The following is a 21,337-nucleotide window of genomic DNA, read 5'->3' as shown; positions in this document are numbered from 1 at the left end:
GAAAGCACATTTTGTCAGCACAGACACAGATACTGGAAATGTTAGAAGGTTGAAAATAAATCCTCTGACTGTCTGGCTCTTTCTTCATAATGATAGCCATATTAGGACACATAAAGGCAACGATTCTATAGCTATATATCTTAGCACAAATGATAATATAAAAAATACCAATTCCAACAGGTTTCAACAGAAAATGGCTTCTCACTCCAAAGGGCTCATATACCATTAAAAAAACAAAAGCACACACATTGATTTATGCTCATTAAGAAAAGTTTGTCTAAGGTTTTCACATAGAAACACTCAAAGCTACCATCAGAAACACAGGCCGTTTGCTTGGTGGTGGAGGAGACTGGTGCTCGAGGTGGCTGTCCTTTGGTGCACTGCTTGGTGAATGTGTAAACCAATAAACATAAAAAGAAACCAATATAAAATCAACAACAAGCTTGCACTTCTGTCACAAAAGGATTCTAATTTTAATTTCCTGTCCAGTCTACCCACTACGAAGTGTGTCATAATGTTTTGGTGCCCACACTAGGCGGGTGACAAGTATATCACGCTTGTCCCAAATGCTCTGGTCCCAGCAGTACTCTGGAGACAGCAGCCTGCTTGGTTTATGAATCCAAAAGTACTTGTTTAGATGGCTCTCATCATGCCACAGAGCTTCCACATTATTTATTTTATCCTCCATAATACCCAGATAACAGGCATCTACCAAATGCTTTACATTTTGCCACAGTCCTCCAAAGATAGCAGCATGTGTCAGGGTTCAAATATTGAGGAAGGAGAGTACAAACAACCATGGTCCAGAAGAGCTTGGTCAAACAATTGATTTTAATGAAATACACACGTGGGAAGACCAGCGCCTGTTCACAGACAGCGCTGATCTCCAATTAACCAGAATAAGAATCAGAATCAGAATCTGAATGGGTTTTATTGCCAAATGTTGAGCAGGTTTACAACATTAGGAAATTGCTGCCGTGCTTCAGTGCAAACATACTGTCATAAATTACGCTTAAATAAACATGAAAATAAAAATAAGAATAAGAATAAGAATTAAAAGTGCTAAGTAGATAGATATATACATGATATATACATGAGTGCAGGTGGTGATCAGTGCCAAACATGGAATGATGCAGTGAACACAGCGTAGGGTCATGTGTTAGTGGTGGGAACAGTCATACGGTTATTGTTCATGTGTCCAACAGCAGAGGGGAAGAAACTGTTCTTATGGCGAGAGGTTCTGGTGCGAATGGACCGGAGCCTCCTGCCTGAGGGGAGCAGGTCAAACAGACTGTGTCCAGGGTGAGAAGGGTCAGCTGAGATCCGAGCTGCATGCCCCAGTGTCCTGGAGGTGTACAGGTCCTGCAGAGATGGGAGTCTGCAGCCAATCACCTTCTCAGCAGAGCGCACAACACGCTGCAGTCTCTGTTTGTCCCTGATAGTGGCTCCAGCGTACCACACGGTGATGGAGGAGGTGAGGATGGACTCGATGATTGCTGTGTAGAATTGCATCATCGTCCGTGTTGGCAGGTTGAATTTCTTCAGCTGCCTCAGGAAGTACATCCTTTGCTGGGCTTTCTTAATGACAGAGGTGATGGTGGGCTCCCACTTCAGGTCCTGGGTGATGGTGGTACCCAGGAAGCGGAATGAGTCCACAGAGGTGATGGGGGTGTCAGTCAGGATGATGGGGGGGAGTGGAGCTGTGTGCTTCCTGAAGTCCACAATAATCTCCACTGTCTTCTGGGCATTCAGCACCAGGTTGTTGTGGCTGCACCAGGACATCAGACGTTCAACCTCCCTCCTGTAGGCAGACTCATCCCCGTCCGAGATGAGTCCAATAACGGTGGTGTCATCTGCAAACTTGATTAGCTTGACAGACTGGTGGTTGGAGGTACAGGGAGAAGAGCAGGGGTGAAAGAACACAGCCCTGAGAGGAGCCGGTGCTAATGGTCCGGGAGTCCGAGACATTCTTTCCCAGCCTCACATGCTGCTTCCTGTCCGTCAGGAAGTCAGTGATCCACCGGCAGATGGGATCAGGCACATTCATCTGGGAAAGCTTGCCTTGGAGATGGTCTGGAAGGATGGTGTTGAAGGCAGAGCTGAAGTCCACAAACAGGATCCTGGCGTAAGTTCCTGGGGAGTCCAGATGCTGCAGGATGAAGTGTAGGGCCATATTGATGGCGTCATCTACAGACCTGTTGTCTCTGTATGCAAACTGCAGGGGGTCCAGGAGGGGGGCCGTGAGGGTCTTGAGATAGGAGAGAACCAGCCGCTCAAATGACTTCATGACCACAGATGTCAGAGCCATGGGTCTGTAGTCATTTAGTCCAGTGATCCTAGGTTTCTTGGGGACAGGGATTATGGTAGAGGACTTGAAGAAGGCAGGCACATGACATGCCTGCAGTGAGGAGTTGAAAATACCAGAAAACACTGGGGCCAGCTCGTTTGCACAGTGTCTGAGGGTGGCAGGAGACACACCGTCTGGGCCGGGAGCTTTTCGAGCATTCAGACTCTTAAACTGCTTCCTCACACCTGCTTCATGAATATGAAGAGTTGTGGTGGGAGGAGGTGGTGTGAAATCCTCTTTTGTGTGGGGTGAGGAGGGGGGTGTTGTAGGTGAAGTGTTTGAAGGTGGTGATGGCTCTATGGAGGGGGGAGAGGTGGGGGAATGAGTGTCCAAAGTGTCTCTATTGTTGGGGCCGTTGGAGGTGTGAAGGCTGCCTGATGACTCGTCAAAACGGCAGTAAAAGTCGTTGAGGGTGTTGGCCAAGAGCAAGTCATCAGTGGAGTGGGGGGTTTTAGGCTTGTAGTTGGTGATATTCCTAAAACCTTTACACACAGAGGCCGAGTCATTCTTTGAGATCTGCTGCTGCATCTTCTCAGAGTGCTGGTGTTTAGCAACGTCCACTTCTTTAGTGAACCTGTACTTGGCCTCTCTGTAGCAGTCCCTGTCTCCGCTTCTGAACGCCTTTCTCTTTTCCAGCCACAGCTTTTTGAGTTTAGGAGTAAACCAGGGTTTGTCCATAGGAAAATAGTTCTTCATGCTTTTGAACTGGATCGAATCGCTACAATCCTTTTAGACAGGGACTTACAACCTGATCAGGTCCCCACAGGTAGCTTTCTCCTCAGCCAGTTGTAATCTGGAAAGCCCACCTTATATTTGCTCTTCCCGAGAATTTGTCAGCGCTGTTATTCACTGTTCCAGGCCTGCTTAGAACAAACATGAGAAAAAGAGCAGAACCTCTACTAAAAACTTAATAAAAGAACATAAAAGTATAAAAGACAATTTGAACAACCTAGTTATTCAAATAGCCTCGTCTAACCAGCCTCAACCAACCAGTCCTCAGAATAACCTGCACTTAGACCCTGCTTTCGGTTTCACTTCTGCAAAAGCACACTCTGCAAGCCTGCAACTTCCTGTCAGCCTGCAACTTAGTCTTTCTGAAAGACACACACACTGTTTAAACATCTGAATGCAATATCAATGCTATATATTATATTATTAATGCAATGGTAATGATGCTGATTATTAACAATAGCAGTAAAATAATTTCCCTGATCCACACTCCCTCTCTTGACCCTCTTTTGCTAAAAAGGAAACAAAACACCTTTTCCTATGCCTCCCTAACTTATCATGTTTGGGACTCTTTAATCAAGAGCATGATCCTAATTATGTTCTTCACTTATTGACTTGTATTTATATATATTCCTCAACGTTACTCATCATTTTAAAACTCTTAAAACGCTGCTTTCACGTCCCTGCCTACGTTTCCTGTCGCTCGCTCTATTCTCCCTTATCTGATCATCAACATCCTGTACACAGAACTCTTGCTACTGCAAGTCAACTTTCACAATAGATCACAAGAGAATCATTATAAGCGCCTATTCTACTAAAAGCTCCAAGAGAAAACAACCATTTTAATCAATTAAGTTTAAACATATAAGCAATTACTCATGCATACATTTCATCATAGCTAAACGCTGCCTTGAAACAACTCCTGTGTGTTAACACTAACTTCATTTTAAAACTCACATTTCCTATGTTATAACCTGTTTTTGATATAGCCTTTTTATTTCATTTTGCTCCTTTTAATGTAACAATACCTTCTAATTCTAGTTTATCAGACTTAACCAAAATATATGCTTTCCTTCCTTTGGTCCTTCTCTAAAGCAAGAAACTCCTACTCAGTTCCTCTTTTCTGTCACTTGTTACAGGGCCAGCTCAAGTTCAGTTAAACGCGAAATGAATTTGAGGCCTTTTGCCTGGAATCAATACTGTCATGTGTGTTTATGGACTCTATGTGTCTGTAAGCGTGTGCAATCCTTCAATAACTCATATCATCCTCACAGTATATTGGCTAATCATAGCGCTAGCCAAAGGCTCGTGACACTCAAGAGACGAATTGAGCCACAACTCCTTTAAAGGCACAAAATGCAATATGTATAAAAAAATCATTTCTACGTATAAGCTCTCCCCTTTATCCTAAAAATAAATCTATAATATCTGTATGTGTAAGCCTACATTATAACCACTTCTTCTAGATATCAAAAAGAAATCAAACCTTTTCTACTCCTACAACCTTCACTAGTTTTCCCCAAAGCGTATCTTTTTGCCAACGTGTCCCACAATTTCCCTCTAAGATTTGTATACAGCTTTAAAAACACCGGCATTGTATCTTCTAAATAGAATTCAGTTTACTTTAATCCTTTAACCTTGGCATAAAAATAACAATCTCTGCTTCAGTTTCACAAATTCCCCCTTTTTTGACACATTTCATGTGTCAAAACTAAACATGCTCAGTTTTCCCCACTCATGATCCAATCTATGTCATAAAAATAAACTTAAAACAAAACAGTTATCAGTCATGTGTTTCTTCAGTTAATGGTAACATGAGTTCTATCAAAAAATGTTTCCCCTTTAGCATTTGGCATTCTCCCAACAATATACTATAATACCATAATCTAACCCCAATCAATAAAACAGAAATTTTCTCAAAGCAAACATCAGCAACCCAAGAATTAAGCCTTCCACTCCTCCTGCTTATGGGAAAAGCAAAGCAAAGCAAAGTATACCCTTCTCTTTCTGGCAAATTGTTTGTCCACATTTATTCGTCCCCACCTTCATCCAGTCACACACATTCACTCACATGCATTCACACCATATTTTTGCTAATAGTGGAGCCTCCCGCGCAAGTAATCAGATTCTCCACCCTCAGCAAAATGAGCTCATTTATTTGTTCTATTTCCATAGGAAAATAGTTCTTCATGCTTTTGGACTGGATCGAATCGCTACAATCCTTTTAGACAGGGACTTACGACCTCATCAGTCCCCACAGGTAGCTTTCTCCTCAGCCAGTTGTAATCTGGAAAGCCCACCTTATATTTGCTCTTCCCGAGAATTTGTCAGCGCTGTTATTCACTGTTCCAGGCCTGCTTAGAACAAACATGAGAAAAAGAGCTGATTATTAGCTCATCAAAACACAAAACGAAATCACCTGACAGGTTTTCTCTAAGTGCACTGTTACAAAAATAATGGGCCCCCACATGTCCATGTTTACTAAAACTCCCTCTATTAAAAACAAAAAACAAAAACAACCCGAACCTCACTGACAGAATCAACCCATCACCACAACAACCTCAAAAATCTTAAGCACACAAACGTTTTGCCACCCTTCCAGGTCAACTCACATAATTTCACCTCCTCAATAGGGGCGATCGTGGCTCAAGAGTTGGGAGTTCGCCTTGTAATCGGAAGGTTGCCGGTTTGAGCCCCGGCTTGGACAGTCTCGGTCGTTGTGTCCATGGGCAAGACACTTCACCCGTTGCCTACTGGTGGTGGTCAGAGGGCCCGGTGGCGCCAGTGTCCGGCAGCCTCGCCTCTGTCAGTGCGCCCCAGGGTGGCTAGTGGCTACAATGTAGCTTGCCATCACCAGTGTGTGAATGTGTGTGTGAATGGGTGGATGACAGGTTGTGTAAAGCGCTTTGGGGTCCTTAGGGACTAGAAAAGCGCTATACAAATACAGGCCATTTACCATTTACCATTCAATACACCGAAAGTCTTGTTACAACCACACAATTTGCACACAACCATCGCCCCCTTTATGCACTTTAACATACTTAGATTCAGCATAAGATATAACCCCATTATGACAACATATCATCACTAAACTATAAATTTATTATCCAAATCTGCACTTCTGAACAGTCTGCTATGCTTCCTCTCCTGAAAGCCTCAGTCACACACACACAGGAAGCTTCTGCGTCACCACTCACTCCAGCTAATTTGCATACTGAGTCATATCTCAACAAGTTGCCGTAACAAGAGAAATACATGTTTAAACATTACCACCTTATTAAATTATTTTATTTCTTTCTACAGTGATCACTGGTTTTGATCACTCAGTACGAGAGCACTCCTAAATCACTCTTTTAAAACTACTTTAATCACTTTTCTTTTTTTCCATAACTCACTCCCTCTGTCATATAGCTTCTTTTGAGTTATTCCTCAACTTCAAGCCCTGAGTGTATTTTATTAAACATTCACACCATTCTATCACTCATACAAATAGCGAGCTGATTTTCATTGCGTATGTTTGTGTTCTTAGCCAGGTTTATCAATGTCTATGCATTAATCTTCATGAGCTTGTCCTTGTAAGGTTAATGCGTTTTCTGCTTGTGTATGTGATTTTGCATATGTTGCTTTTGCAGTGTTTCAGACTCCTTCACAATTCTCCACTTAAGCCGTCAGTTTTCTCTTTCCCAAAATTTGATAAACCAAATTTTAAGTTCCCACCTTAAATAACAGCATTCCTGGTCCTCAGACATAGGTCGGAGTTTGCTTGTTAGGTTCAGCGACACATGGCGCTGTAAACAATTCAACCAGAAACTTGCCTTAACATGTCCAGTCATGTTAACCTATAAGTTTCTTCCGACCGCTGCATGTGGAGAATTGGTCCAGGTCTACTTCGCCCCTGAATATAACACAACTAAGACATTTTCATTATTATCATGAGTACTTAAACTACCCGTTTCTCTCTCTCTGGTCAGAAATACCAACTTATGTCATGTGTATAAGTGTAAGCATGTCTTCATTGCGGTTTCTATGTATGTTAATATTCAGTGAGTGTAAGCTGCTTTCTTCATTGCCTCTGTATGTTATAATCAGGTTTAATCCATGCATCTTTTCACTAATTTCTTAATTCGAACCATCTCCCTTCTGATTCTTTCCAAAAATAATTTCACATGTAACAATTTGTGTATGTGTGTTTTCTATTTTTGTTTACCTCTTTAGTTTTCTCTGGTGGACATCTCTAAACCATCCATGAGTTCAGGCTTCAATTTCAACCCAATTATACCCTCCAGTCACTCGAACTCCTCTGGACTTCACCTTCCCACTGGCCCCTGTGCTCTTCTCACAGTGTCCTTTGTTGTCTTGAAATCTCCAGCAAAGACAGTCTGTTTCTTCTCTGTTTCTTTTCAGTATTTTCCTTTTAGATTAGGTCCCAGCCTGGTAAAATATCACATTCAGTGCCTTTAAACAGTTATGTCACACTGTTCTTACCAGCCTGCAGTCCACCGTGCATGCTTCATCACTTGGTTTCTTCTTCTCTGCTCATCCTTTCAGTCGTCTCTTTCAAGATTACTCCAAGCATGGCAGATCTGAAAATCAGTGTCCAGTGCTTTCCCACAGCTCATTATCCCACTGTTCAACTGTCCAGCCTGTAATTTACAGTACATGTTGCATCGTGTGCTTTTCTTACATGCTGCTGCTGGTGTCGTCAGTGTGGTTTCAGTTGCACTGCCTTCTGCCTGCTGTTAATTCTTCAAGTCCACGATGTTCTGTCGGTCTTCATCAGGAGATTAACTGACCTTTGAGCTTCTTCTCAGGATGGGGGCCAAGTGGGAGGTCAAGCTGTAAAATTTTAAGCCAAAATCTGGCCTGTTTTTCCCAATTCTGTTAATCTATGGTTTTGCCTCTTAAAATTCCAGGTTGAGAAAAGTCCACCTTTATTTATTTGTAACCTGTATTAACACACTAAAGCATAAAATTAATATCCTTTTCATTTCTTTTCTTAAAACCTCCATTTGCTTCGTCTGGCTAGAGTCTATTTCCCTCTGGGTGCTCACTTGTGACAGTGAGTATCCTTTTATGGGCATGCACAGTTCCTGTCACACAAACGCTTCCTGTTACTCACACAGCACTCAGAGCCATATTTCCTGTTTCTACAGTCTAATCAAACTCTTTTTGTTTTGTATTTACAATCTACAAACCCTCTGTAATTCTACTAACTTTTGATCTAAAATGTAGCATCATTCACACAATCATTTCATACTCCTCTCACACACACTGCCTTTTAAATAGACTAAACTCTTTGCATTTGTCAGCATTCACATCACCGTCTTTTCTCTCACACTTCTACTTCTGCACTCACTCTACTATCAACTTTTGTTAATATTACGTATTTATTATTTTGTACAAATCACACCCAATCACTCAAAACCTACTACTCACAGCATTCACACACTTAAACTGTGGCAGGAGTTGAGGAATATAACTCAAAATACGCTTTCCTAAGAACATTTTAGACATGCTTTTCATAATCAGAAAGAGCAAGTCAAAAAACAAAAAAACCCAAAAACAATTCAAACCTCTATTAATTCTCTCAGCACACACAAGAAATTGAAAAAATAAAACACACCAGCAATTATTGCTGGAGAGAGGTTACTACTGAAAGTGATATGTTAATCTTAAGTATCTACAATGCACTGAATATATTTATATATCTACATCCAAACTCAGTCAATTACTATACATCCACTACGGCAACTCAAAACTTTATTTAGAGCCCTCTAATAAACATAAACAGCGTCTTAAACACACATTCAACAATGTTTGCAGCAGTATTTGTTTTTTTTTTTGTTTTTTTTTTGTTTTTTTTGGCCTGTCCCGTTTGGCTCTTTTGCCATCAGAATTGTTGTCTAAAGGCAAAGAAAGATTACCCAACGGATTTACTTTACCAAACTGACCATCCCAGCCTTGCCGTAATGGTCCATTTGATTCACCTTTTATTGTTTATTTTATTTTCACTTACTGAATACGGTACAGACTTGACTGGGGGAAAGAAGGGGAGAAAGAAAGAGGGAAAGAGAAACAGCTGAGAAGAGGGACGGGGGAGAAGGGCAAAAGACAAAAACCAACAGAACGGGCAGAGAAAAAAAAATGCATATATCAATCACCTGGATCACCTGCTGAGAAAGAAAAAAGAAAGCAAGCAGAAGAGAACAAGAGTAATAGAATAAACAACATCACAATGATATATGGGAATATGACAGTAAATACTAAATGTTAAACATTATTGTGCAGCACATAAGATCAACAGAACACAGTGTGCTTTGAGGTAGGAGCCAAAAAGGGTGTAGTTTGTGGGTGTGATCACCCGTGTGTACACCTGTGAGCATGGACGCGCTTGTTTTTTGTTTTTTTAAAAGGTTCCTTCATGTAATAATCTGCTAGAGGGTGTGGGGGGGCCACAGCCCCGTCCTCCAGGGCGTGAAGCAGGTGTGGAGGAGATCAAAACTCCAGACATCCAGAGGCCCCCAGAACACAAGAGACCAAGGAAGACCAACAGAGGGGCAGCTGCGCCACTGTCCCGGAAAGAGCTGAGGAGAGTCCCAGATGAGGGCTCACTCAGCAGCCGCGGAGCAGAAGCCAGGGGGAGTTGCAGTGACGCGCCCGTGAGCTCCGCCGGCAGCCAGCTGCGCCTGAGTGACCGAGCCCCAGGCCGAGAGGCCGGGGGCACCCCACCTCCGAAGTGGCCCGAGCGAGCCCCAGGCTCCAGGCCCCGATAAGCGGCCGCCAAGGAGTGAGCCGGTGTGTACCTGGACGCCCATCCCCGGACACAAAGAACCACCAACGCACCGATGTCTGAGGGGGTCCGCCACTGGCAGGGGAAGTGGTGGTAGGGGGAGATAGGCCTCCAAACCTTGGAGGGCCTGAGATGTCCCCAGAGAGGTGGCGCCTGACACCCAACCTGACATATAGACACAGACATACAGGCACACACAGATACAAACATCCATTCCCACCCTCATGCTCTCATATGCACTTACTCCACACTCAACCAACGTGGAGACAGACATAAAGAGACGTTGTACACACGATCACACTCCCCAAGCGTACTCTACAAACCGGGTCTAGGTGCCCCCGCCCCTGGAGGGGGGAACTGCACCCAGACCCAGGTGGTGTTTCCCTTTTCCCTGCGGTGGGGGGAGGCAGACCGCCCCGACTCCGCAGCAGCAGGAAGGCTCCACACTCCAGACCGCAGTCGGACGGCCAACTCCTCCTCCTAGTCCTAGCCCCCCTGCTCCAGCAGGTCGCAGAAAACGGGGGTGAGAGAAGACTCCGAACCTCCCTCCACCAGCTCATTGTAATGTTGATGCATGTGTGTTCTAAGGTGCATTTAAAACCCAGGAGGGCTTGGAGCTACCTGCCAGAGAGCAGGTAAGCGCATGGTCCCTCCTGCTAGCCCTCAATGTCTACGTGTATTTAAAATTGAGAGGTGGGCAACGATGCCAGGGGTGGGGTGTACACCCTGATGGTACTTTGGACTCCGTGTATCGTGCCCACCCCCAAGATCCTATATGTATGTGTAATGAGAGTGTGAGTAATGTGAATGTCTAAGTTGTGGGATAAAATTGAGGCAGAGGCAGCCAGAAGGGGACAGGGGGGGGGGGGGGTAGCCTCCTCTGCACCCTGGTGACATACCCCTACTCCAAGGCCCTGCATGTGTGGGTGGTTGTGGTGGAGCGGGAAGAGGGAGGCAGCTGGAGATGGGGAGGGAAGGAAGGGAGGGGCAAGTGACCCCTCCCTGGGGCCAGCTCCCCCGCTGACCCCAGTAGGCACCCCCATACTCCGCGACCCGCCAGGGAAAGGGGGCCCAGGCCCATCCAGACCGGGCCCAGTGTAGCAGCGCCGCCCGGCCCCACAGAGCCCGGGACAGTCCACCCAACCCCACCACAGAGAAAACTGCACCCACCCCACCATCCACTCATCTTCCAGACTACATAAGACAATAAACACCCAGGCTGAGATCTTCCTCCACCTCTCCTGTATCTCCCCCTCCTGCAGAGGCAGCTCCTGAGGAGAGGAAAGCTCCTGCAAGATGTGACAATCTCCCCCACCAGTTGAAGAGCCCCCCAGGTGGCTCGACGCACCGGCGGCACCCTGCTCCAGGGCTGGGCCCCCATGCACCCACCCGCCCACAACCCCGGCAACACACCAACCAGGACCCAAGCCCCCGAGGCCCGGTCCGGGTCCCAGCCCAGAGACGGAGCGCCCCCAGAACCTCACGCCCATCCCGGACCCACCCAGGGGCAGCCAGGCTACCAGGTCAGTAACCCACGCCCGTCAGCACAGACCCTCCCCTAGCCCCGCTGCACGCAGCCGCGAGGAAACAGTCACCGGAGAGCCAACAGAGCCCCTAACCGGACATGACCGCTACCCCGGGTTGAGCCCCCCAAGGAAGATGCCTCCGGGGAACCCCCCGACGCCCTAAGCCTGTCCCTACCCCCACACCAATCACAACAGTGAAGGCGGGACCAAACTATGACCCCCCACCCCCACTAGGTGATGGAGCTGATCAAAGGAGCCCAGAGCAATTGATCTGATGTGGTGGCAGAGGCTGTATCAAGACTAATGTAATCTAATAGATAATTTCTATATTGGTTAGAATTAAGATTATTTTTATTTTTCCAGTTCATGAGGACTGTTTTCTTGGCTATGCATAGGGCAGTGAAAACCATATGGGCGATATTCTTTTCTGAAGTTACATTATCTAAGCTGCCCAACAAACACACTAAGGGGGAAGTTGGAATGTTACATTTCAGACACTTCGATAAGTCTTCACATATCTCGCGCCAAAACTTCTGAACTGGTGGACAGAACCAAAGAGCGTGGATATAATTGTCCGGTGAATTGGTTTGGCAGTGTGAGCAGTTGTTGGTAGACGTAAAGCCCATCTTGAACATCCGATGACCTGTATAGTGCACTCTATGTAATATTTTGTATTGAATTAATTGAAGACTGGGATTTCTAATTAGATGAAAGGTTTTTAAGCAAATCTGAGACCAGAAGTTTAGGTCTAAGTTAACTGATAAATCCGCTTCCCATTTTGCAATAGGAAGTGATATTGATTCATCTGTTTTAGAAAGCATTCTGTATATTTTGGATAGTAATTTGGGGGGTTTAAGAGTAAGAAATTGAACCACACTTGGTGGTGTTTGTAGTTCAACTTGACCCGGTTTAAATTTCTTTTTTACTATGGATTTAATTTGTTGATATTCTAAAAATCTTTTCTTGTTGAGCCCATATTGTGTAACTAGTCCGTCAAATGAAATAAATTCTGTTCCTTCTAGTATATGTTCTAAATATTTGATTCCTTTATCACTCCAATCTGAAAAGTTTATCATATTATTGTTTTGTAATATGTCAGGGTTGTTCCAGATAGGTGTACGTTTGCATGGGATTAATGAAGACGCCGTCAATTTTAGAAACTCCCACCATGCTGTCAGAGAAGAGCTGATGTTGATGCTTTTAAAGCATTCATGTCGTTGGATGTTTGAGCTGATAAATGGTAGGTCTGAGATCTCTAGATTATTGCAGAGTGCTTGTTCTACATCTAGCTAAGGTTCATCTAAGAGGGTGTGTTTTAGCCATCCTGAGATAAACTGAAGCCTGTTGGCTAAGAAGTATTGCTGAAAGTTAGGCAGTTCTAGTCCTCCTTTATCCTTGGTCTTTTGTAGTGTTTTTAAGCTTATACGTGGGGGTTTATTTTTCCAAAGGAATTTGGACATACATGAATCTAGAGATCTGAACCAATCTTGTGGCGGTTTAGTTGGGATCATTGAGAATAAATAATTTATTTTTCGTAAGACCATCATTTTTATAGCGGCAACCCTTCCCATGAGTGATATGGGTAGACATTTCCATCTAGCCAGATCATCTTCTACCTTCTTTAAAAGTGGGATATGGTTTAATTTAGTTAGATCTGCAAGCTTGGGAGAAACATTAATACCTAAATATTTTATATTTCCCGATTGCAGTGGTGTAGAAGAGGAATTATGGAAGGAGCAATTAATCGGTAGGACTGTAGATTTTGACCAGTTAATTGAGTAATCTGATATTCTTGCAAAAGAGTTTATCAATTCAATCACCCCAGAGATATTGGTTTGTGAATTTTGGAGAAAGAGTAACACATCATCCGCATAAAGGCTGATTTTATGTTCCACGTTCTTGCATTTTATGCCCTTAATTACTGAATTCTGTCTAAATGCTGCTGCTAGTGGTTCAATAAAAATTGCAAATAGTGAAGGGGAGAGTGGGCATCCCTGCCTGGTGCCCCTCAAGAGACAGAAGCTGGAGGATGTCTGGTCATTTGTTCTAACACAAGCTGTTGGGGAATTATATAATATTTTTAACCAGTTTATGAAAGAGGATCCAAAACCAAATTTGTGTAAAGTTGCAAATAGAAATTTCCAGTTAACTCTGTCAAATGCTTTTTCTGCGTCTAAAGAGAATATTGTAGTTTCTAGGTTTTTACTGTATGAGTAGTCTATCAAATTAAGTAATCTACGTGTATTTGTTGATGAGTGCCTACCTTTTATGAAACCAGTTTGGTCAGGATGAATTAAGAGGGGGGTTATTTTCTCCAGTCTCTTTGAGAGAGCTTTGCAGATTATTTTAAGGTCTACATTTATAAGGGATATTGGACGATAGCTTGAGGGATATACAGGGTCTTTGCCTGGTTTTAGCAGGAGATTAATGTTTGCAGAATTCATATTTGATGGAAGTCTGCCCTTTTCTTTAATTTCCAACAACGTTCTGTAGAAAACTGGTGCTAGAATCGACCAGAATTCTTTGTAGAATTCTGCAGGAAAGCCATCTGGACCTGGAGCCTTATTATTGTGCATACTTATCAGGGCTTCCTGGAGTTCACCTGGTGTCAGTGGTGAATCCAGTGCCATTGCTTGAGTGTCCAATAATTTTGGAAGAGTTATGTTGTCCAAAAACTGATCAATTTCTTTTTTAGATGGGTTTATTTGTGGTGAATACAACGTTTTATAGAAATCCCTGAAAATGTTGTTTATTTGTATCGGATCATATATTGTGTTCCCAGATGAATCTTGAACAGCACATATAGTTGTTTTTTCTTTATTTATTTTTAGCTGGTTTGCTAGAAATTGACCGGATTTATTACCATGTTCATAATTTTGTAGGCGTAGTCTTTGTACTAAGAATTTTGTTTTTTTATCAATTATCTCATTTAATTCTAGTTTTGTTTTGCGTATTTTGTTCAATGTTTCCTGATCTTGGTGGGACGCGTAGGCTTCTTCTAGTGATTTGATGTTTTTTTCTAATTCCTGAATATTTTTGTTTTCTTTTTTCTTTTTATGTGATGAGAAAGAAATTATTTTACCTCTCATCACAGCTTTCCCTGCTTCCCATAGAACAGAAGCTGATGTTTCGGGAGTGTCATTATAGTTCAAATATGAAGTCCACTCTTTTTTAAAATATTTAATAAAGTCTTCATCTTTAAGTAGTGATATATTAAATCTCCAGTTTTTTCTTGGCGTAGTATTATTCTTGTGCATTAGTGTTAAAGATACAGGACCATGATCGCTGACAGCTATAGGATGAATCTCAGTGTCTGAAATGTCGTTCAGCAGTGAGCTGCTGACCAAAAAATAATCCAGACGAGAGTAGGAGTGATGGACATGTGAGAAAAAAGTATATTCCTTACTGGTGGGGTGAAGGGAGCGCCATGCATCGCAAAGACCAAAGTCGCTCATATACTGTTTGATTATATTTGTGGACTGCCAATTACGCTGAGTTCCCGCTGTATTGAGCCTATCCATGTCTTCATTTAGTCCAAGGTTGAGGTCACCTCCAAGAACAAGTGTGCCATCTAAGTGTTCAGAGAGTGCACTGAAAAAACCGTGAAAGAATGAGGGATCATCAACATTTGGACCATATACACTTGCAATACATAGCTTTTTATCACATATAGATAGTTTAATGATTAAGAATCTGCCCTCTGGATCTATAACTGTATCGAGTACTGTGAAATTAATATTTTTATGTATTAAAATTGCTACTCCCCTTTGTCTAGAATTATAACAAGCTGAGAACACATTAGGAAACTCAGGTGTTTTAAGTTCATTCGAACCTCTAAGAGGTCTGTGGGTCTCTTGTAATAGGACAACATCTGCCTGTAGTTTTTTGAGTTGGTTAAATATTTTTAACCTCTTTTCTCTGGAGCCAGCTCCATTTATATTCCATGTAATGAACCTCAGTGTACCCATAGATGTTTGTGTATAACTAGGGATGTATGCTGTGTGCGTTGCTTAGACAGGTGGAGAGAATACGTCACTTGTTCATAAATAAAGAGAAGGAGAGAGAGAAAAAATGTGTGGCGAGATGCTCCCTGAGTCTGACTTTGTGTATGCATAGTTACTAATATGAGTAGGCTTGGCTTAAGTGTGTGTGTATCTTATATGACTGTGTGCGCTGTCTGACTGATGTAAATGTGCTGCCGTTGAGCGCATGGTGCGTATGTGTCGAAATAAAGGATGTTTGTGGATGAGTGTCGAAGCAGGTGATCGAGGCAGTGAAAGGAATAAAGAAAGAAACCAAGGACAGGGGTGAGCAGCATAAAACCAAGAGGGGGAAAAGAGAGGAGGAAAAAAAAAAAAAAAAACGAGAAGAAAAAAAAAAACAGAAACAAAACATAAACATTCCAATTAAATCACTGACGGAGAGTGACGGTGTTAATTCTGCTATGAAATCACACTTTAAGATGCGATTTGATACTGGTAAGTTAAACAGATGTTAATGCAAGTTAGTGTGAGTGGATAGGGAAATGGTGTAGCTGATTCTTATCTGGTGTGAGGTTAATACAGCCACGGAGTGATGTTGGGGTTGCGGTGGAGCTGTCCGTCCACGTACAGCCGGTCCACAGCGATGACAGCGCGGGAGCCCTTCTGGATGAAGCCGCGTCGGATTGGGAAGAGGACCCTGCGTCGTTCCAAGATCTCTTTGGGGAACTGGTCATTCACGCTGAAGTCCGTTCCTTTTAATTCCCTGCCGCGGCTTTTCACATGTTGCTTTTGTTTGAAGTGGCCGAATTTGGCCACGATAGGACGTGGTCTCCCGGCCGTAGCCCGAATGGGGCCGAGGCGATGTACCCGATCGAAGACGATGTTCTTCACAGTGTCCTCCGGCAGCTTCAGGTGGGTTTTGATGAAGCTTTTTACCGTGGTCTCCGCGTCCTCTCCAGCGGCTTCTGGAATACCAGAAAATACCAGATTATCACGCATGCTACGAGCTTGTAGATCGATAACTGTTTCTTTTATTTTTTTATTTTCTCTATTGAGCTGGGTAACATTATCTGTGAGACATTTCACCGACTCCCTTAGCGTGGCATTTTCAGCAGCAAGCGTTTCCACCTGCTGCTGGCTGTACTCCAGGGATTCTCGCAAGCATTTAAATTCTCGGTGAAGAATCTCCACCAAGGACAGCCTTGCGTCGAAACTGGACAATCGCTTGTCGATTGACTCCAATATGTCGGCAATATCTTTGCCGGCTGGCGATGTTGAGCCGGGGGAATCTGCCGGGCGTTGTCTTTTCGACGACGGCGTCTCAGCTTTGGCCGGGGAAGCTGCACACGGGGTCTTCTTCATCACGAGATCCTGAAAGCACTGATCGATGTAATCTTGGAGAGTCTCTAAACTCTCCTCGTTGTTCTCCAGGGTGTTGGAGATTATTTAGACAAATAGTGTTAGTTATAAGACAATTGATAAGTGTATTTGGTAATGCTGAAGCTTAAATGAATTTGTTCAAATCTAAACTACCATTTGCTTTAATTTTCCGCCAAAATCTCTGGCGTCTGACGTCAGTTACAACATGAGTCGCTTACCTTGTCCGTCACTTCCGTCACTTACTCACCTGCCCGTCACTTACTCACTGAAGGAGTCACCTTAATGCTTTTCATAATCAGAAAGAGCAAGTCAAAAAACAAAAAAACCCCAAAACAATTGAAACCTCTATTAATTCTCTCAGCACACACAAGAAATTGAAAAAAATAAAACACACCAGCAATTATTGCTGGAGAGAGGTTACTACTGAAAGTGATATGTTAGTCTTAAGTATCTACAATGCACTGAATATATTTATATATCTACATCCAAACTCAGTCAATTACTATACATCCACTACGGCAACTCAAAACTTTATTTAGAGCCCTCTAATAAACATAAACAGCGTCTTAAACACACATTCAACAATGTTTGCAGCAGTATTTGTAAAACCAACGGTGGTTTTAAGCATTTCACTACTTACTAATTTGCATCTTCACACACACTGTCTAAAAATATCAGCAGGCAGTCAGTGCATTGCTGACTCGACACACAGCCTCCTCTCACACCAAACTCTCTTATTTTATATTACAAATACGTCTTATATTTACAACCACTGTCAGGCCCAACAGCTTTAGCGCCTAACCAATTTCGACAAATTTAAGTTAACGGTCCAACTGATAAAGTCCAACTTTTTTGTGATCAATTAACCAGTATCTGTCCAACAGTTTCTGGCCTCATCTCTAAAATCCCTAACTCAATTTAAGAGTGTCCAACACCCAAGGTCCAACCTTTGCTGCCCAAAAAAGCGCAGATTACCGTTCCAAACGGTAAAGTAGTCCAACCACTAGCTTATTCCAGGATGCCCTGTACCCCACAGTTAAGCCACACTGAACTAACCCTCTTCGCCGAGAGGTCAATGTCGCACGTCCACGACAAGGAGGGAGCGTAAACTCCAGGCTATGCGCTTCCCACCAGTCCAACTGGCGTTCTTCAATAATTTATAATACTTTGGAACAACAGTAAAACACCCAAAAAAGTGTTAGACTGTAGCAGGTCCAACCTTATAACCAATAGGGGCTCCAACCCCAAACAATAACCAAATTCCCTAATATACTAAAATCACTCAGCAGTCCAACTGCTTTACACGGTCCAACCGTATTAAATCCTTTAGCGGTCCAACCGCATTCAATCATTTTTAGCAGTCCAACTGCATTAAATCCTCAGTACTGTCATGAGATTCTCATCAAAATCAAAGCAGACATTCACCAGTAATTTCAGTGAGTAGACTTTAATTTGTAATGTCCAATTTGGCACACTTTGGAAATAATTCAACAGGTAGTGCCTTACCTTAAGATAAGCCGGCTTATGCCCACTCATTTCAACCACTGGCACTCGTGTTTGCCCGTCTGACCACCTTGGACCCCGGATTTCTCCGTCTACACCTCCAACTCTCTCCCTCCTCAACCACCGGACGAAGCCCCCAAATGTTAGGGTTCAAATACTGAGGAAGGAGAGTACAAACAACCATGGTCCAGAAGAGCTTGGTCAAACAATTGATTTTAATGAAATACACGCGTGGGAAGACCAGTGCCTGTTCACAGACAGCACTGATCTCCGATTAACCAAAGCATAAGTAGATATTTTATACCATCAGGGTTTGAATTTAATGACGGCCCTTCATGCGTCACCAAACAGAATACATGCATACGTCAAATCAAAACCACAATGACTTTTAACACAGTTTAAAAAGAACATTGTCAACCTTTTTGACTAGCGCTTCTCCAAAACCGCAGACACTTCTGCAAGAAACTGTTCCTCTTTTTGCAGAGACAACAAGAAACTGTTCCTCTTTTTGCAGAGACAACAAAAAACTGTTCCTCTTTTGCAGAGACAAACATGACTAACCTCTCACCTATAAATGCATCTATCTACTGTGTATGTGTGTGTGTGTGTGTGTGTGTGTGTGTATGTGTCGACCTTATATGCTCTCTCATTTCACCCGTTGCACTTCTGACCTTTCACCAGAACAAAGGCTCATCCTTATGTGTAATAACCTAACTGAAACTATATGTACTATGTTGAATAAATGTTATAATCAAGAACCTCTACTAAAAGCTTAATAAAAGAACATAAAAGCATAAAAGACAATTTGAATAACCTAGTTATTCAAATTGTATTATTTTTTATTGCTATTTGAATAACCTAGTTATTCAAATAGCCTTGTCTAACCAGCTCCTCAGAATAACCTGCACTTAGACTCTGCTTTCGGTTTCACTTCTGCAGAAGCATGCTCTGCAAGCCTGCAACTTCCTGTCAGCCTGCAACTTAGTCTTTCTGAAAGACACACACACTGTTTAAACATCTGAATGCAATATCAATGCTATATATTATATTATTAATGCAATGGTAATGATGCTGATTATTAACAATAGCAGTAAAATAATTTCCCTGATCCACACATGGTAGTAGAAATCTCCAGTTTCCATGAAGGCTTTAGATTTGGGTGTGGAGCAATGCCACAGAATCACCCAGTGCCTCAGACCCAAATCTGCCCTTAAACTCCTGATCCACATCAAAACAGAAGACATAATGAAATTTGTGACGAATCTCTGATCCTATTGTTTCTGATATTGTTCTGATTCGCATCATAGAGATGTCTTGCCGCCTGGCATGCTTTTCCACTTAAATAACCTTTATGTTTCGCTCAGAAGCAAGTGTGATGTTTGGTACTTTTTCTGGTGAATCTGTGAACACATAAGTGGTAATCAGTGGTAATCCCAACATAAAATGTTGTTCTGCTGAGGTGAGGAAAGTCTTGAGGTAGGCATCCAGGTACCTTAATTAGAGACAGAGAAAAAGATGGAGGTGTTTTTAAAAAGAATACATAAAACAGTTTATTTCTGAGTAAAGTGGAAGAGCGAGTGATTTATTTTTTTTGAACTGAAGCATTTTTTAACACAATCCTCTCATTTCAGGGGTTCAAAAGTAAATTGACAGATGCCCCAGAAGCGCTAGCCATTTCACTTCCAGGAGACACCAGAGAGATTCCTGCCAACGCCTGAACTGTTTTCGGGTAAGTTAGAAAAGACCACCAGCTCTCTCACTCAGTGTTCACTCGTGTTTTGGCAACAACCCAGAACATACGAATCAAAAACAGCTTATTTTGTCCAGCTACTCTGCGGTCAGGCTCTGAAGCAGGCCCAGGCTGTGTTGAAAGAAAATTCTGAAATTACCTTTTTTAATTTCCAAACCAAGTTTTGGGCTGTTTTCGATAAGGGTTCAAATCCCAGTGCCCACTCTTTGATGTCTTTGAAGCAGGGGAGACAAAGTGTTGCAGACTTCTCTGAGGATTTCTGGATTAGGCACTCTGCGAAGGCATTCTGAGAAGCATTTTTACATACTCTTAGCGACGGATTGAAAGGTGAGGTTGCCTCAAAAGATCTACCATCGTTACTTGGAGAAGAAGATTCTCCATAAATGAGTGCCGTTATTGTGGTCAGAGGCAACGCTTTATTAACACCTGTCACTCGCAACCGAAAAGGTTGCACCCGTCAGTAACGGTGGGGATACTGACCCCGGGGAAACAGCCAGGCTCATGCTATTTGCTAAAATCAACTCAAATACTCACACTCTAAAGGCATTAGCAAATAACAAAAAGTGTGAACATGTGGTCGGCTCTGTCGTGCATCATTTACAGCGGTACCGAAACCCAGGATTGAGTCATGAGAGAATTTATGGTTCTCTCTCTGAAGCACAGCTTTCGCCATCTCCCTCCCCATAGAGCAGGGGTCACCAATCCCAGTCCACAAGGGCCAGTGTCCCTGCAGGTTTTAGAACTCACCCTGGGTCAACACACCTGAATCACATGATTAGTTCATTACCAGGCCTCTGGAGAACTTCAAGACATGTTGAGAAGGTAATTTATCAATCAGCTGTGATGGATCAAGGACACATCTAAAACCTGCAGGGACACCGGCCCTCGTGGACTGGGATTGGGGACCCCTGCCATAGAGAAATGTTAAAACAGTTCCCAAATGTCAGTTGAAAATTAGATTTTGAGGTTGTCTTCTCTTGGTTAGCATTTGTTTTCTACGGAAGAGGATTAGGGCCACTGGAAAAAAAAAAAAAGAATTCTGACTTTAATCTCAGAATTCTGACTTTTTTCTCAGAATTGTGAGATTAAAATCAGAGAAAAAAGTCAGAATTCTGAGATTAAAGTCAGAATTCTGACTTTAATCTGTCCTTTGCCTTATGTCTTTGACCTTTTTTCTCCTAATTACCGTGGCCACCAGGGTTGAAGTATATTACAAAATGCTGGATTTTAATTGTCAGAGATTTACAGTTAACAAACAGTCAGGTGAATAAACAACACTGAGACACTTGATACTGATAACGTGCGGCACGGGTGAAACTCAGAGAGTAA

The 21,337-nt window shown here is 42.9% G+C and overlaps 1 pseudogene; it reads right to left on the bottom strand.

The window, feature by feature from the left end:
- Positions 1–490: 490 nt before the first annotated feature.
- On the bottom strand, positions 491–20,511 carry LOC146583678 (N-acetyllactosaminide alpha-1,3-galactosyltransferase pseudogene; annotated as a pseudogene).
- Between the last annotated feature and the right edge of the window lie 826 nt (positions 20,512–21,337).

This window comes from Mchenga conophoros, linkage group LG1 (genome assembly GCF_057382185.1).
Source record: "Mchenga conophoros isolate Kocher_MC1m ecotype Shallow Benthic linkage group LG1, M_conophoros_male_GT1.1, whole genome shotgun sequence".
Taxonomy (NCBI): domain Eukaryota; kingdom Metazoa; phylum Chordata; class Actinopteri; order Cichliformes; family Cichlidae; genus Mchenga; species Mchenga conophoros.
Note: the sequence above shows the minus strand (reverse complement) of the source record. Positions and strands in the feature narration are given on the sequence as shown.